Source organism: Melospiza georgiana, chromosome 2, assembly GCF_028018845.1.
Source record: "Melospiza georgiana isolate bMelGeo1 chromosome 2, bMelGeo1.pri, whole genome shotgun sequence".
NCBI lineage: Eukaryota > Metazoa > Chordata > Aves > Passeriformes > Passerellidae > Melospiza > Melospiza georgiana.
Genome location: NC_080431.1, coordinates 62,832,472 through 62,838,471, shown reverse-complemented (window position 1 = coordinate 62,838,471; position 6,000 = coordinate 62,832,472). Strand labels below are relative to the sequence as shown.

At 43.5% G+C, this 6,000-nt stretch overlaps 1 protein-coding gene across 2 annotated transcripts in view; it reads left to right on the top strand.

Annotated features, from left to right (window-relative positions):
• Nucleotides 1-2,140: 2,140 nt before the first annotated feature.
• The window catches only part of SGCG (sarcoglycan gamma), a 105,912-nt gene continuing 102,052 nt past the window's right edge, over nt 2,141-6,000 (top strand). For both annotated transcript variants that reach the window (XM_058018733.1, XM_058018732.1), the window contains exon 1: nt 2,141-2,299. The gene's annotated coding sequence lies outside the window, so the exon portion shown is untranslated. The remainder of the gene's footprint in view (nt 2,300-6,000) is intronic.

Here is a 6,000-nt window from a genome sequence, read left to right as displayed (position 1 = left end):
ATGCAAGAGATGGCTACCAAAGTATCATTTGGTAGATCTCTGTTAACCAAACTCCCATAAAAATTTCTACATACACAAAACATGTACAATTAGTTTTAGACATTACGACAGTGGTTGGATTGATAAGCCACAAGAAGAATGAAGATTCTGCACAATAAAGGGCAGGAAGCAAAATGAATACAGAAAACCAAAGGGAAAGATACAGATTACATAGTCCTACCCAAAGCAGGCTAGGATGCTTTTTTTTTTTTTTAATCCAATCTATACCCTGACTAGCCTGTGCTTACAATATTCTGCTTATAATCATCATACAACACAAGCCTTGTGCCGGACATAAATTTACTGCAGTTCACTACAGTTATCTCATAATAGCTGAGATTCAAGGTGTTAAAATAGACCAGAATAAAATTCTGATTAAAAAAAAAAACCCAAAGAACTACTTCAGAGTGTTGTACAAAAAGGAAGGAGGTCAATGAAAGGTGTTATTCCAACAATAAATTACCCTCTGAATGAAGAGATTAATTTGATGTTCAACATTTTTTCCTCTCATTTCCAAAGTAAATACTTCAATGACACATTTCAGTGTACACTTAGTAATTTCTACTCCAGTTTCATGTACCCCAGTTTGTATCCCATCATATCTCAAGTCATTTTCAACACAAGAGGCAGTAGACATTCCAGACACTAAAAGCAATTAATTGGCATGCCCATACATTCTTCAGACTGGGCTGGGTAAAAACTAAAGCTCAATTCAGTTCTCCAAGGACTAGAATGATATCCAGTCTGTAGGGAATACTGGTTTTACTGCTAGTCCGGGCTGGTCAGGGTCCACTTTGCTACACTGGTTGTAAAGGTGAGTTTAGTTTGGAGAGTTTGAATCCAACACTCCACTACCCATGTGGGATGGCACGATTTGCCAGAAAATGGTGAGATATACTGCACAATTCTTACAGAAGAAGTTTCTGGGCAGGGTGATTTCTATTCCATATAGAAGCAATGCTACCACTCATTTCAAACAAGAACTTCGTGCCTTCTGCTCAGATGCACAAGCTATTTCAGGCTGGGAATTTTTCTTTTGATCTCAGAGTTCCTTCTTACCCTGCAATTCCTGCAGTGCTCATTTCCTACTTTTCCAATGCTTCCACTTGAGAATATTTCCCCTAATTAAAATCCCTTCTAAGGTAAAATCCCTTCCTCAGTGACCTCAGTGACTCATTTTTCTAACCTCTAGGATAAGGTCACTAACTTCTCTGTACCCATCATCTAAGTTTCACACGTATTTCCTGCCAAGCCAAGTAAAAATCTGGCTTCCTCCTAATCCTTATCTCCTTAGTTTCTTCGCCTTCCCAAAATCTGCCTTTGACGACTTACATTACACATTTTCTCCTTAGTTGCCCAACAATCCTTTGCTACTGCCTTTTACTCTTCTGTTATCCTATTGATATTCACTCCTCCCTGCCTTTCTGAACACTCTTCCTGCAAAATTTATCAGGAAAAGGTGCATTTATCATTCATCTTCCCAATACGCACGCCACCTTTCTTCTCTGTCTCGTTCAGTTTCCCTCCTTTCTTCCCCGATTCCTTTTTTCTCCTGAACTGTGCAGACCTTATTCTCACGATCTCCTCCGGCATTCGCCTCCCAGCTCTTTTTGCGCTCTCCACCACATCTGTCCTGCCCCGGCTCCTGCCACACATCCCGAAGCCTCCCTAGCCCATCCGTCCGTCCCACCCTGAGGCCGGCCCCGACCTCCATCGCCGGCAGCGGGCGAGGCGCGACGACGCCAGGCCCGGCCCGGCCCGGCCCGGCCCAGCCACCGGTCCTGGAGCCGGCTCGCTCCGATAAAGCGCAGAGCTTTGGGGTCGGGGCGCCCTCCAGAGGCACCACCGAGCCCTGCCCTGCCCGCCAGAGCCGGGGACGCCCGGCAGGGACGCGGCGCAGTGAGGGCGAGGGGAGCTCGGGTGCTTCCCGCAGCCGGGGAGCGCGGCCCGTCCGCGGCTGCTCTACGTCCGCTGGTTGGCAGCCGGGGCGGAGAGAGGGAGGGCACAGCTCGTCTCCCGCCCCTGCTCGCCTTCTCCTTCTCCTCCTCCTCCTCCTGGCGCCCGCCCTCTGTTCCTCCTTCCCTCCCTGCAGCGCCGGCGAGACCGCGAGAGCGGCGCCCGCCCCGCCAGGGCAAGGGAAGGAGGCGCAGCCCGCGGGCAGGAAGCTGGATGAGGACGTGTGCGCGGGCGAGGCAGCCCCTCGGGCATGAAGGGGACCGCGGGGACGCTGCCCTGCCCTGCAGCCGAGCGGGGACATCAGGTAAGCCCTGCCGGCCCGGCCCGAGCCGAGACACTTCCAGTGCCGAGAAAGGGCAAGCGTCCCCTGGAAAGTTGTCCTGCCGGCGTCGGCCGCGGGGCGGAGGGCAGGGAGGCGGGGTAGGGTGGCACAAAGCAGGACCCGCTGGGTGCTCCGGTAACCGGCGCGGTGCCCGAGGCTGTGCCGCCCCGCCGGGGCGAGGCGCGCAGCGCTGGCAGGGCGGCCCCGGCGGCTCGGCACCCGTGTCAGCGGCCGTGCCGCGCCCCGCGGAAAGTTTCCAGCGGAGTGAGGGCAGGGAGAAGCGGGAGAGCATCACCGCGGGACGGAGCGAGGTGAGGGAGAAGCAGCCTGTCTGCTTGCCGCGGGCAGTGGGTGCCGCAGCTTTCCCCGGGTGGCAGGAGCCGTGCTGCCAGCAGTTCGCTCAACTTGTTCCGTTGTTTTCACTCTGGTTTGTTGCAGAGTAGGATCAAGTATCCCTGCAAGTGTAATGTCGACATCTTTGATGGCTGCGTCTTACTCTTCTGTGAAATTTACCTACTTGCTTGTGTCAGTTTAGGTATGTTTAGGAGAAACAAACTGCAAAGTCTTACCGGAAAGGGACGCACAGCAGTACGCCTGAGACTTCAGTAGGTTTGTTATGTTGTGTGACGTAACAGTAAATGCAACTGCTGCTCTTTTTGATTCACATTTCATTGGGGCTTTTTAACTGAACATTTGTGGATTAAGCAGAAACTTTGAGTAAAATGTGTGAATCATCATAACGCTGTTGGAGATCAAATCCCAATTTAAATGTTTTGCAATTATTTTCTTCCCCCTTTGCTCATAATTCAGATAAAGGACAGGCTAAAGTAGTTTGCTTGGTTCTTCTGAAGTAACTTAAGGAATCAAAAGTGAGCAGCGTTCCACACAGAGGTTGTAGGTACCTTTGCTACAAAGCAAAAAATACAACATTGAACCACTTCAAGGAAAAATAACTAATCAAAAAATCTGTACCTTGGGAAGCCTCCTACAAAGATGTGTGCATTGCAAAATGCACTGGGAGTGGAAGAATTCAAGCCATTTCAAATGAGGCAGTTTCCCCTTACAGAGAATTTTCTGCACTGACTCACTTGGTTAATCGGAGACAGTCTGCCTTAACTATCAGCTGCAGTTCTGTGTTTCACTTACACGTTGTAAAATACTGAGGTAATTCCACAATAATTGTTGCAAAATCTAAAAGAAAAACTTAAGTGCAATGAACCTAATTTCATTAGATCAAAGCGCAAGTAGCTTTTTGGTTTGGAGGTTTATTTTCTTGGTTTTGAGGGTTTTGTTGGTTGGTTTTTAATAGAACAAGTTTGAAGCCAGATTTAGGGGAGCATTCAAATCTAGCCTAGATTTTACAATGTACATCTGTTGCTGCAGGTAATGCCTGAACATTGATAAGGCACCATACTTAAGGTGATTTTCAGGTTAGGACTTTTCTTAATAGGCTCATGGATATATCTCTTAAGAAGGTCTATCACAGTTAATGACCCAATGCGGCTCTAAGACTTCTTTACATGTGCTCAGGCTTTTATTAATGGACTTTTATATAGCATTAAGCTAAGAAAGGGGTGAGGAAATAGAAGAATAGACATGTAAAAACTTGAAATACTTCCCACTTTTCTGCATTTTGTTCACTGGTTGTGTTTTTTTATTTTTTCTTTTTCATTTGGCAACTTCAAATACAACAACTCTGGGCTTTCATGCAAGCGGCAGGTTTTATTAAAACCTATGATACAGTTTTCTATTGTAGAATGTTCTGTAGTTCTTACTTCCTTGGAAAGATAAGATATGACTAGGGAATTATCATTTTTCTTGACAGCATGACAGTTAAAACTTGGTTTACATTGGAGTGAGCATGTGTAGTGTATTAAAGGAGATGTCATTCTGAACTGTCTGACAAACTTTTCAACGTTTCTTTTTTTTATATGGAGGTGAATATATTGCTTGTAAAATCACTGCTAGGATGTAACTAAGCTGTAAGGATGAATTGATGTAGTGACTTTGGGTCAAACTTAGGATTTTTAGCATAGTTTTAATATTTAGAAGCCTATGGATTTAGTACTCAGTTCTGTAACCAGATATTTGAATTCATTTTATTCATATCAGCATCTTAGTTAAATTGACTCAGAAGTACTGGTACTTAAGCTGTGCAGAGGTAGAATATGGATGGAATATACCGAAGCAAAATGCTTTGTTTGCTAATAAGATATCTGTTCTGATAACATGTCCAGATTTTATACATACAGGAATTGCTATCAGGAATTGATAGCAATATAGGAATTGCTATCAAAACCTGAGCTCATGTTGTAAGTCAGAAGCTTAAATGTGGCTTGGTGTCCAACAAATGTTCTTTTACAGCGTGCAAAATCTTAAGCAGTGAAAATGGCCAGGTGAAGCAAGGGGGAGGCATAAAAATGCCATTAAGGTATGGAAGTGTGGGAAGCTAGGTAAAGAGGAAAAAAAAGGAATTGAGGGTTTGGGGTTTTATTTGCTGTGATGGTTTTTTGTTTGGTAGGGGGCTTGTCTGTTTGGTTTTTTAGTACTAACATTTGCTCTAAAAAACAAAGTTACCTCTTTTGAAGGTAATACACACCTTGAGGATTTTGGGTAAAGGTATACATGAAGAAACAGGTGAGGTATTTGCTTTTACATGAAAACTGTGGTTGCATATACAGCTTTCTTCCTTATAATTGTTTGCAGTCCTTGTACTGCTATATATAAAGGCATCTCTTGAGCCATAACAGAAAACTTTTTACTTGGTTGTTAAACCCATCTGGTATGCTTGGAGTAGATAATACCATTGTAAAACTAGTTAACTGTGTTTAATGTTTTTACAGAAGCAAGAAACTGATAAAAAGTGGAAAATACTGGCTAAAGAAAATTGTGTCTTAGTTACAAGTTGAATTCCCAGGTGCTGAGAAGTACATATGATAAACTTGTAAAAAGACAGGACTAGATTTAGGAAAAGGATTTCTTCTGGTCACTACAAACAAGTAATATTCCTGCAGAATGAGCTTTCACTTTGCATGCACATTCTGGGTGTTGGTTTCCTCTCAACTGAAAGACTCCTGATTATTTAATTTTTGCTTTCTTTGCCACCTTTTTTAGACCTCTGGTAGTTAATATTTTCTGTATTTTCTGCTGAATTCCTCTAATTTCTTCCTTTATTCAAAAGGTAGAGAATGTTCTGTACGGAAATTACAGCTGTGGCCTTGCCAACAAATAAACTGTAAAGATTAGCTTCAGTTCAAGGTAGCATGTTGTCTTTTCTGCAGGAATATGGTATTTCTGATCATTTTTACTAATGGTAACTCTAACCATCAAAATACCAGAGTAGCTTTACACTGTGGGTCCTCATCCAGTATTTTCTCACTTTGTTATTTTTAGTTAACTATTTACATTCTTTAATTGCATCTTAATTTTCTCCTGGATCATGTTTGCAGTTTAACATCGTTATTCTGAGTTTTAGTCCTGTATACCAAGATTTCTAGTCCTGGCTTCTAGATCTCCTTGTCGTAATGTCATGCTCAGATGTAAAAACTATACTTTGTTGCTTCTCTTATTAATAAAGTGATTAATATGTATCAGGAAAGATAGGGGAGCCTTCTCTTAATATGGTAATGTAAACTGTTTCTTAATTAACTAATATAATGGGTTTCAGTCCACAGGTATTACAA